Source organism: Buceros rhinoceros, unplaced genomic scaffold (genome assembly GCF_000710305.1).
Source record: "Buceros rhinoceros silvestris isolate BGI_N320 unplaced genomic scaffold, ASM71030v1 scaffold4730, whole genome shotgun sequence".
NCBI classification, from domain to species: domain Eukaryota; kingdom Metazoa; phylum Chordata; class Aves; order Bucerotiformes; family Bucerotidae; genus Buceros; species Buceros rhinoceros.
In genome coordinates, this window is record NW_010387758.1 from 21015 (window position 1) to 30702 (window position 9688).

The following is a 9688-nucleotide window of genomic DNA, read 5'->3' on the forward strand; positions in this document are numbered from 1 at the left end:
CAGCAGGATTGTAAAGAGATGCTGAGATAAGGTTCAGCTTTGGTTTTGGTAAAATGCAGCCTCAGCTTAGCTCCCTTTAGCTATGGCCCAGTTGTTGTATGTTAGCGTGGAAGGTGTTTCTTCTTGAAGGCAGGCCAGCTTCCTGTGTCAGTAAACTGGAAGCTCATTAAAAAATAGAAACTGATTCTTAGTAGGGCCCACTTTTGGAAATTTCCATTAAAGAGTAACTGTTTAAACACAGATAACCAGGGTGATACAAGAAATAACGTTGCATGCCAGCACAGAATTCAGCTCCAAAGAAATGAGGCACTGCTATCCCCTTGTACCTGAGTTTGAAAACTTGTCATTGCATTAGCTACACAGCATTCTGGAATAACTGAGGAATAGCTGCTTTTTCTTCAGTGTTGACTGAACAAGTAAAATTCCAGTGACCGTTTCCGAATACTGCAGCCTCAAGCCTTCAGTAGGCTCAGTTGTGTTACAGATGGCACGATTCCTTCAGCTCCTCTTTGTGTTTCTGCTGATGCTGGTACAGATCTGCCAGGGTTTGCTGCTGTAGAAGTTCATTCTTCTGTATCTTTAACGGTTTTTTTACTTGTTTTAAAGCTGGGATTTGCTGAGAAGGCTGGGAAGAACTGCAGGTGTTCATAGTGTATGCCGCCTTCTCTTGACTGTGGGAGCAATGGAACCAGGAGACTTTAATTCAGGCGTGAGGGACAGGATAAGATAGAAAGCTGTCACAAATAACTGTTTACTGCTTAAGTAACTTTTAATGTTTACGTGCAGTGGAGTGACAGGTAGACATCCCACTTAGACTCCGTAAGCTACCTTGAGTTTCCTGCCACGATGGTCTAGAGATGTGCTGTTCCTACAGCTAACAAAGACCAGGGTTAGTATTTCCTCTCCCTCCTGGGCTGTTCAGTTCAATTAACATCTCTGTTTCCCCTTGCTGGAGGCACTGATGTTTCAAAGTGTGCTTATAGAAGACTAAAATTTCTTACTGCCTGTAGGCAGGCAATAAAACTGGTGGTTTGGTTGCAGATCCTATCAGATATAGAACAGGGTATGGAATTGAGGATATGGCCTGCAGCTTCTTAACCCTTTATGTAAGCAGCACAACAATAAAGTAAAAGCAGCTTCTGACCTGATTACATCAGAAATTTCACACCTCTGGTGCTGCTGTATCACTTCACACACACGCTTGTCTGTGTACCTGGAGATAGAGAGCTGGTCCTTTGGGGCAGCAGGGTAGGAGCACTTCCGAGCTCGGTGATTTGCATAGCCCTCCTGTGCTGCCCTGGTTTATAGAGTAAGTAATATGAGGAAAGTTTACACTGGTATTGCAGTGCCTCTCTAGCAGATAGTGCTTGTCTGATTCCTGAAATTAATTTTTCTTTCTCTTGGAGGGGTGCAAGCCCCCAGCGTGGAGCACTGGTGTTGTGCAGACATGTTTAATCTTATTGAACAAAATAGCTGCTTTTCAGCATCTGGGCCCCGAGGACACAGTGCTAGTCAGAACAGTGAGAAGTGAGGCTGCCTTGCAGAGAAGTGAGCTCATCTCTTAACAGGCATGGAAAAGTGCTTACATCACACTCTCACCTGGATTGTTGCCCTTAATCTATGGTACTTGCTAGAGAAGGAAATAAAATGGAGCATGTTTAAGCAAATGCTTTCCATGTTTTGATCTTACTTCTGGTGCTCAGCTCAGAAGTGTGGGCGGTGGCTTTTGGGCAAGGTATAAGGTTCCTCCCAAGCCTACTAGAAAAGAAGGGTTAGCTTTGCAGTTTAGGCTGAATGTGCAAAGAGTCTGTAATCAGCAGTCAAAAATAAAGATGACTATAATTAGTAATGTCCAAAGCAACTGGAAATTGTGTCAGGCAGATCTGAGTCAGCTTCTCTTTTTCCATCGCCTAATGAATGAAAGCTGAGGTTACTCTCCAAGGATGAAAGAGGGTTGAGTTTTACCCATTCAAAACTGGTGCCATGAGGCAGATGCAAAGGCAAGACCCTCATTTACAACCTTGTTTTTCAGCTATTGAACCTGTACGCAGGTTGTGAGCAATTAGGCTTTTCCCTGAAGCATCTAAAATAATGTGTTTCTGCTTGCCATTCTGCAGAGTGCCAGTGACGACATTCTGTCACCTTGGAGATGGATAAACAGCTTCAACAACATCGGGTATATAATCTTTCAGGTCTGACTTTCAAAGCTGACGGCCATACGACTGAAACCCAAGCCTAGCAAAGGTTTTTCAATGTAGAAAGAGTCAAACGTGCTCAAATAAAATGAGGGGAGGGGATAAAAAGTTTCAGTGGAGGTCAGTGATAAGGTTTTTTGCTCAGCCATGGCAGTAGTGAATGAAACTAATTAGCTTTCGCTCACACACTCCCCACAGCCTGGAGTGACTCAGGTAGTGTGCATGCAAACTTGTGCCTGCAGGGCTTTATTTTTGGATGTCTGAGTCACTGTCATGACTATATCCTTATAAACCTGTTAGACAAGTGGGGATGCCCATCGACCCCATATTAAGTCATGTTTGGTGAACGGGGAAATTCAACCGATGGCTTTGCATCTGTTGCCATTTCTGCATTTAGAGCTGTTTGCTGAAGAAATGGAGAGGCTGTGCCTCATACCTGGATTTTTTTTCCATTTAAAATTAAATGTTTAGTTAACAACCTTGGTGGTTTTCATGTGTAGAGCAGGGTGAGGATGGACCACATGGGTCATGTTGAGTTGAAGGCTACTTGACTCTCTTGTTGTTTTAGTGCTTCTGGCACAGGGGAAGTTACGAGTCCTGTTACCAGTGTTGTAATCCCATTAGTTCTCTCGGGCTTGCAGGGCTGTGCAAAATCAGAACTTAAATGGAAAATTACCAGGGATTCACCAGATGCCACACAAAGGTTTGCTACTGATTCAGCGAACAGCGACATTTCAGCATATGCGTCGATGTGGGACCAATCTGATGGAACGACTTTCTTTCAGATAAATCAGAGCAAAAATCCTGCCTGCTACTTATCAGTAAATGACAGCATCTTTTTCCATAAGGAGTCTCAAAGCCAGCTTTGGTGTGCTGGAGGAAACGAGCGAGTTCTACTCGTTTAACTCTCTCCTTGTTCTTTTTTTCCCTGATGGGTGGCATTGCTGCAGCTTTCAGCAGCTGAAGGCTCCCAGTTTATGTGTCTGCTTGCAAGGAGATTTCTACCTCCTGAAATACTTCAGGCTAAAACAGGACTAAGAGGGAACCAGTCAGCTGCTCTGCACTTGCTGCTTGGTCCGGTGCATCTTCCCTTCCTCACAACCTGAAGATTTGCTTCCATATATGAAGCTGAAAGGAAGAAGAGCTGTAGTACTAATGCACCGTAAAATTAATGGTGTTGACTGATCCTGCAGTCAGGAGACGTGGCTGAACTGATAAGTTGCCCTCTGTGCTTCCCAATTCCCTCACAAACACTGTGAGCTCTTTCCACATGAGGTTGCTGCAGCTGGAGATGCCTCATTCATGGTTGCTTAGAAAGAAAAAAAATCAAAATAAAAATGTGCTCTCTGACAAATAAAAATGTTTTGCTTCCTCTGGAGGCCCCAGAGGGCGGCGTTAAAAATAATGAAGCCTGTGAGTCAGTGAGTGCTGCCCGGCCAGCTGAGAGGGAACTGAGCCTCCCTTTTCCATAGAAGTTTGTGTGCTGTCATTGCACATCATTAATGCTCACTGGTTTATGCTCATTCACTGTAACGTTGCCAAAAAAGAAAAAGGGCAGTCGGTCTTTCCGCTCCCAAAAGCTGGCTGCTTCGAAGGTGACGTGATGTTAAAGGAAAAGTTTCTTTAGTGCTCAAGAACGATTGTTTGAGTCTCGAGCTGCCCTTCCTCCACCGTTTTCCTCTGGAACCTGGCGGCTCTCCTAGCAATTGGATTCCCTGGAGAGGGACTCGGAGCAGCTTACAAACAGCTCCACCTAAGGTACAAAGGTTAGGGTGGGCAAACTTCCTGATTGACACTGGACCCTCCCTTTATTTTTTTTTCCTTTCTGGATCCCCTACCAGGTCTTTTTTTGTTTCTGAATAAATTCTCTTTGCTTCAGTCTCTGGGGGTAGTGGCAAAGTCAAGAGAAGTAAACTCAGGGAGATGGAAGTGGTAGGTGTGACACTTTTGTAGCACATCCGTGATGCAGCAGTGATGTACTTACACGTCTGAAAGGGATATTTTAAATCTGTTCTGTCACATTCTGTCCTTCCTGTATTCAGGATCCCAGCTCATCCTTTGAGAACATAGAGCATAGCACAAGTGCTGCGTATCAGCATTTTTAGACTTCTAAACATCCCCAGGACTTCTGGAGAAAGTGAGTGTGAAAAGTAGCAGAAGGCTGTTTGCTGTGTGATGCGAGGGCCGAGTTATGCATTGCAGGTGTGGAAGGGCTGCGAACGTATCTGGGGTCCTCCTCATCTGTTTGTTCAGCCTTCCTTGAAAGCCTACTGCTTCCTCTCCATCCTCATAACTACCTGCTGGCAGGCTGGAACATTTGTTGCAAGAAAGACAGAGAAGCTCTCCACCACAAAATCACTAAAAATTATTTTTAGAAGTGCTCCTGCAGTACCTTTCTTCTGGTGCCCACAGCACCCGGTGAGCTTCACATGGTGCTTCCTGCATCAGCTCTGCCGCCTCCTACAGAGGAACTCGGTTGTTGAGAGGGGCTGACTGAGCTTCATGTTAGAGCACGTGAAGCAAAAACTCAAAGGCTTCGATTTTTTTGTCGGTCACTGTTATTTTAATGTTTGCATTACAGGAGAGCCCAAAAGCTTTAGCCAGGGCAGAGACCCCACAGGTCTGTGTACTTACAGCTGTGTAGTAGATACAGCCCCTGCCTTAAGCGTGGAAGGAACACAGTTGGGAATTCTAGCAGTATTTGTACCAAATTTTGAAAACCTCTGTTTTGTGGGATGTTTCATGGTTGTCATGGAAAGTTCTCAGATGCCCATCTGTTTGTTCTGAATCGCCTGTTCTCCTGTGGTTCTGACAGCAGAACTGGGTCTAGAGGAGCCCGAGCCCCAGCCCTGCAGCCTCTCACTGGGTCCTGCACCAGGCAGACATCCTCAGCGGAAAGGTCGTTTTGAACTCTAGCTCATTATTTTTTTCCTTTTGCTTCAGAACTCTTAAAGTCCCTGTCAGCCAGGGTTTAGCTGAAGCCTTGCAACTTCCCTTTTGTCTTCCAGAAATGATGGAGCTGAGCCCAAGGGAACAAATGCTATTTTAATGGGCATCATTGTGTAACTCATTACATAAGTCACCTCTGCCTTCAAAGGACCCGTGGCATAAATGGCAGGAGCGGTTGATTAAAAATGTGCACAATAGCTTCATTATGACATGAGGAGAGATATCTGCTGTTATTTTTAATCTGATAGCTTTTAAATATGTGCATCCAGCAGAGACCCAAATGGCCTTTGAAAAGGGAACCATTTGTGGCATAAGACTTTTAGACTCCACTTCGTTCTTTCTAATGAGCCACAAGAGTCTGTTCAAGCTGGAAAATGATCTATAAACCCTTTTTTAAGGCTTTGTCTCCTCTAAAACTGCAGGGTTTCAATGTGTGAACACATTGAGAGAGAGAAGATGGAGGGGTTAGGTTGTCCGGTGAAGGAAAGAAAAGGTGCTATATTCTGAAGTTTAGGGGGTTTTATTTAAACAAAAAAAGTCTATTTTTCATTTGTTTAGTATGATCTGAGCACTAGACAAGTTGAACAGTTAAACTGCCCATCCCTGCTGCTGGAGACTGCCTGCCGTTGAGCTGTGCCGTAGTGACAAAAACAGGACCAGGAGCTCCGGGAACAGCCAGGAGGTTGTTTCCCATCTCTGAAGCCCACCACGTGCTGGTTAGGCACAGCCGGTGGGGAGGACCCGGCAGCTGGAAAGTCTGCTGTGACTGAGCTCTGGAAAAGGCTGAACTTTCACTTTGACTTTAAAGTAAATAATTTGCTGCTGGGTTAGTTTGGTGGAATTCACCAGCCTGCAAGTGTTTTGACTTAATTTCTGGTGTTTGTTTGAACCCAAATGGAAAGTGACCGTTTTACTGTGGCAGCCGTGTACACTGGGCTTTGACTTGCTGGCTTTCTCTTAAGCAGCCTAGTTTCTTTGCCCACAAGCACATAAGCTGATTTATCTGCCTTCCCTTGTGCCTCTTTAATCTGCTGTCGTTTAAAATCTGCAGTTCTTTCCTCACCAGATTTAGCTTTCTGTCAGCAAACTGGTGGGCAGCACTGTTTTGCTGGAGCTGCTGGAACTGCTGGGAACTCCTGGCCAGCTGTGGTCTCCCTGGCCCAGCCCAGGGATCTTGAGGGGTGCCGAAAAAACCCTCTAGCCACGCCTGACAGCAGGGCTGCTGGGAGCAGACCCGTGGCATGAGCTTTCTTGTGTTGTGTGTGTGGTCGGACCCCAGACACGTGCCGGCCGGGGGGAGACAAGCCTGAGAGCTGAGCAGGGCTGTGACTCAACAGCTGGAGCACATTCAAGCACAACAGAGCAGGAGCCTCGTTAATAGGGGGATGGAATTAGCAATGAAACGAGTGACATATTAAAACTTCCAGTCAGAAACCAAGGATCTCAAATCCATAGTAAAGTAATTTTGGAGGGACTTTTTTTCCAGTTGTGTGCAGCAGCAGGGCATCCAGACAGATGAAATACGAGGGGATGGAAAGTCAGTGGTTCCTTTGCGACAGAGATACTTTGGTACAACAGTATTTTTTTTTCCCCCTTCCAGTTGAAATCACTCCATTGAGTTTATTACCCTGTCTTTTCCCATTCATCTCATAAATATTTGGACTCTGCATAGAAGTAAGGACAGGGTACCCTCCTCCTGTGCACCAGAAAGGAGAAAGAGAAGCTGAGAAAGCCAGAGCAGAGACTCCAGTTAAACACTGGCAGTTATTCATCAAGAAGAGTCAAGGGTAATACAATAGAACCATTTCCAGCGGGCAGACTGTCCAGCTCGGGAACAGCCGCCACGCTGCATGGAGGGTTTGGTTTCTCTAAACAGGCAGGAAGGAGCAGCAGGGCAGGAGAAGCGTTTTCGGCATTGCCATGGTCCTGATTTCTGCTTCTCTCTGGTTGTTACCGTGTTATTTGATCGGTAAAGGCATGCTGTGCTCTTTGAACTTTTCAACTGGACGGACACGCGACATGTTAGATTTTTAAGTTAGAATATAGTGTAAAGAAAGTGGCTTTCTCAAAGCAGACCAGTGCGGTGGTAACCAGTCTAGGAGGTCTTGCTCAGTTGTGCTTTTTGTAGGAGAGTTGCAGTCTTCCTCTGTAAAAGCTCAGGTAACTGACACCTTCGAGCTAGAATACCTTCCTGTCTCACTGAAACTTCGCTTTTGTACCACTTCATCCAGATTAATTAAAGTGCAAATTCTGTTTATAACTCTTGAGCGATGTGTCTGCTTGAAAACCTTAAAGCCCATCATGCCAGATAATGCTTGTTGGCATTCACTGCGTATCATTTCAGTAGCTCCATCGCTTGTTTCCCAAGTATGGGAGAGGGACAAGGGCCTGCAGGGTGATGGAGATGCTGTACGGGAATCTCTGACTCATGCTCTGCTCTGTTTAAACAAGTTGCTTCACCTTTATGCCTGCTCCCCATCTACAGAGTAAGTTTAAGACCTAACTGCTTAAGGATGAGAAAGATAGGTTTGTAATGCACTTGGAATAAGAAAAGTGCTATTTTAAGTGCTAAATGTAACTGAGTGCACGACAATATTGGTTCGTGACTTATTTGTTTAACTGCGAATGTGTCAGAAACTTCTGAGCACATGAGATCTGGAAAATGCTTGTTGTAGATGGAAAGACATGGTAGTAAAAAGCTGCATTAATTTGTGATCTTCAAAGCAGGACTTAGCAGAGCTGTTCAAACAAGAACGTTTATTATTTTTGCAGATGTCAGCTGGTTTACTTCATTAGTACTATTTCAAGAAGTTCCTTTTTTGCTCCAGCTGCTTGCTCCTGTCCTCGCTCTGTAGGTCTCTGTCCCCTCAGAGCATGGCGTGCAAATGATTCACTCTTTGATGTGACAGAAGGGTAAAGAGAGCAAAGGGCAGTGGTTAGGTTGGTGGTGATGGTGGTGAAGAAACTTTCTCTGCTGATGAGAAATCTCATTTTGGTAGTTCCCAACCATGCACACCCATTGGTTCGGTCATTTGTGTGCTTGCCCCATAAAGGTGGGCAGAAAGAAACTTTCTCTGCTGATGAGAAATCTCGTTTTGGAAGTTCCCAACCATGCACACCCATTGGTTCGGCCATTTGTGTGCTTGCCCCATAAAGGTGGGCAGAGATGTCTGGTGGAAAGGAGAAAAGGAAGTAGAAGTCTTCTGAAATCTTTCTCCGTTCCAAATTTCTTGTCCCTACAAGGCAAAATTATCACCATAAGCAACCAAGGATCTTTTTTTGTTGGTTTTGAACATTTCCTTACTCAGACTTGCCTTTTGGATCTCACTGCAGCCCGTGGAGGAGCCAGGCGCAATTTGTTGCTGCTACCATTATTTCCCTGTAGATTAATTATTGTAATTGTTTGCCAGTTCTTGAAAAATGAATTCAGAGCCATGACTTCTCTTGGCAAGCGTGCGTGTGTGTGCATGTATAGAAATTCTTATATGGTGTACGAAACAAATGCAGATTATTTTGGGGGGGTGGAGTGCAAGAGCATTATCAGAGCAGCCAGGAACTGTTTTCAGTGGTGACCTTCAGCACCCTGTGGAGCCAGAGCAGTTTTAAAGGTTTGGAGATCCCCTTGTGCGTGTAAAGCAATGACGTAAATTGTTGCTAAGTTAGGGTGCCAGCTGCTGTCAGTGATTCCTTAGAGGCCAACTGATACGTCTAGATTTATCTGCAGTCACCAGGGTTTTTAGTGCCCTTCTCCTCAGTGCACTAAACAGGACTTTATGATGCAAAGAAATCTTTGCAAAACATGTAAGTGAAGAACAGGTCTGCAGCCAGGCTAGATCAGAATTGGTGCTGATGCAGCTTCCACTAGTAGGATGAATGCAAAATTTTGATCTAGAGGACATAACTAACCAGAGGTTTAGCTCTGGCGAAGGTGTTAATAGCAGAGTCTTATCATGGTACCAGGAAACCAGGTTTAAAGGGAGACAGCCCTTAGGGGAAGGCAAGCATGCGTTCCTTCCCTAGAGTTGCGGTTAAGTAATTTCTGAGTATGAGGAGCGGTGTTTCCACTGCAGTGCGATATTTAGCTCCTGGGTGCCAGATTTGACTCAGCAGCCTTTGCTGTTTGCAGTCTGCATGTTAAGAAGGTGGTGCAGTGCCGCATGCATGGGACGGTGTCATTTTGACTCATTACAGCCCGTGCAGTCGATTCCCAAATAATCTAAAAGAAAAATGAAACCCACAGCAAAACTGCTCGCTTCTCTAGATAATGTACTTAAAGACAAGTCGGGTGACTTCTGCTGGTTGTCCGGATCACTAGAGAGTGATTCAGACCTTCATTTATTAAAGTGCTCTCTGCTCAAAATACATTCTCAATTGCTCTCTACAAGGCAGCTTAGTTTTATTTAGCTTTGTGGCTAAACAGATAAAAATATATTTCAACAGAAAGCCTGCATATGGCATGATTGCAAATCTTTGAGGCTTCTGCTTGTAGATATTCAAAAAACCATGAAAATACAATTTTTAAAAGGGTTGAGCAGTTCTGTATT

General features: G+C 44.8%; 1 protein-coding gene across 1 annotated transcript in view; it reads left to right on the top strand.

Moving 5' to 3' along the window:
* Positions 1-9688, top strand: part of RAPGEF1 (Rap guanine nucleotide exchange factor (GEF) 1) — an 83318-nt gene that overhangs the window by 19647 nt on the left and 53983 nt on the right. The gene's annotated exons all lie outside the window — the stretch shown is intronic.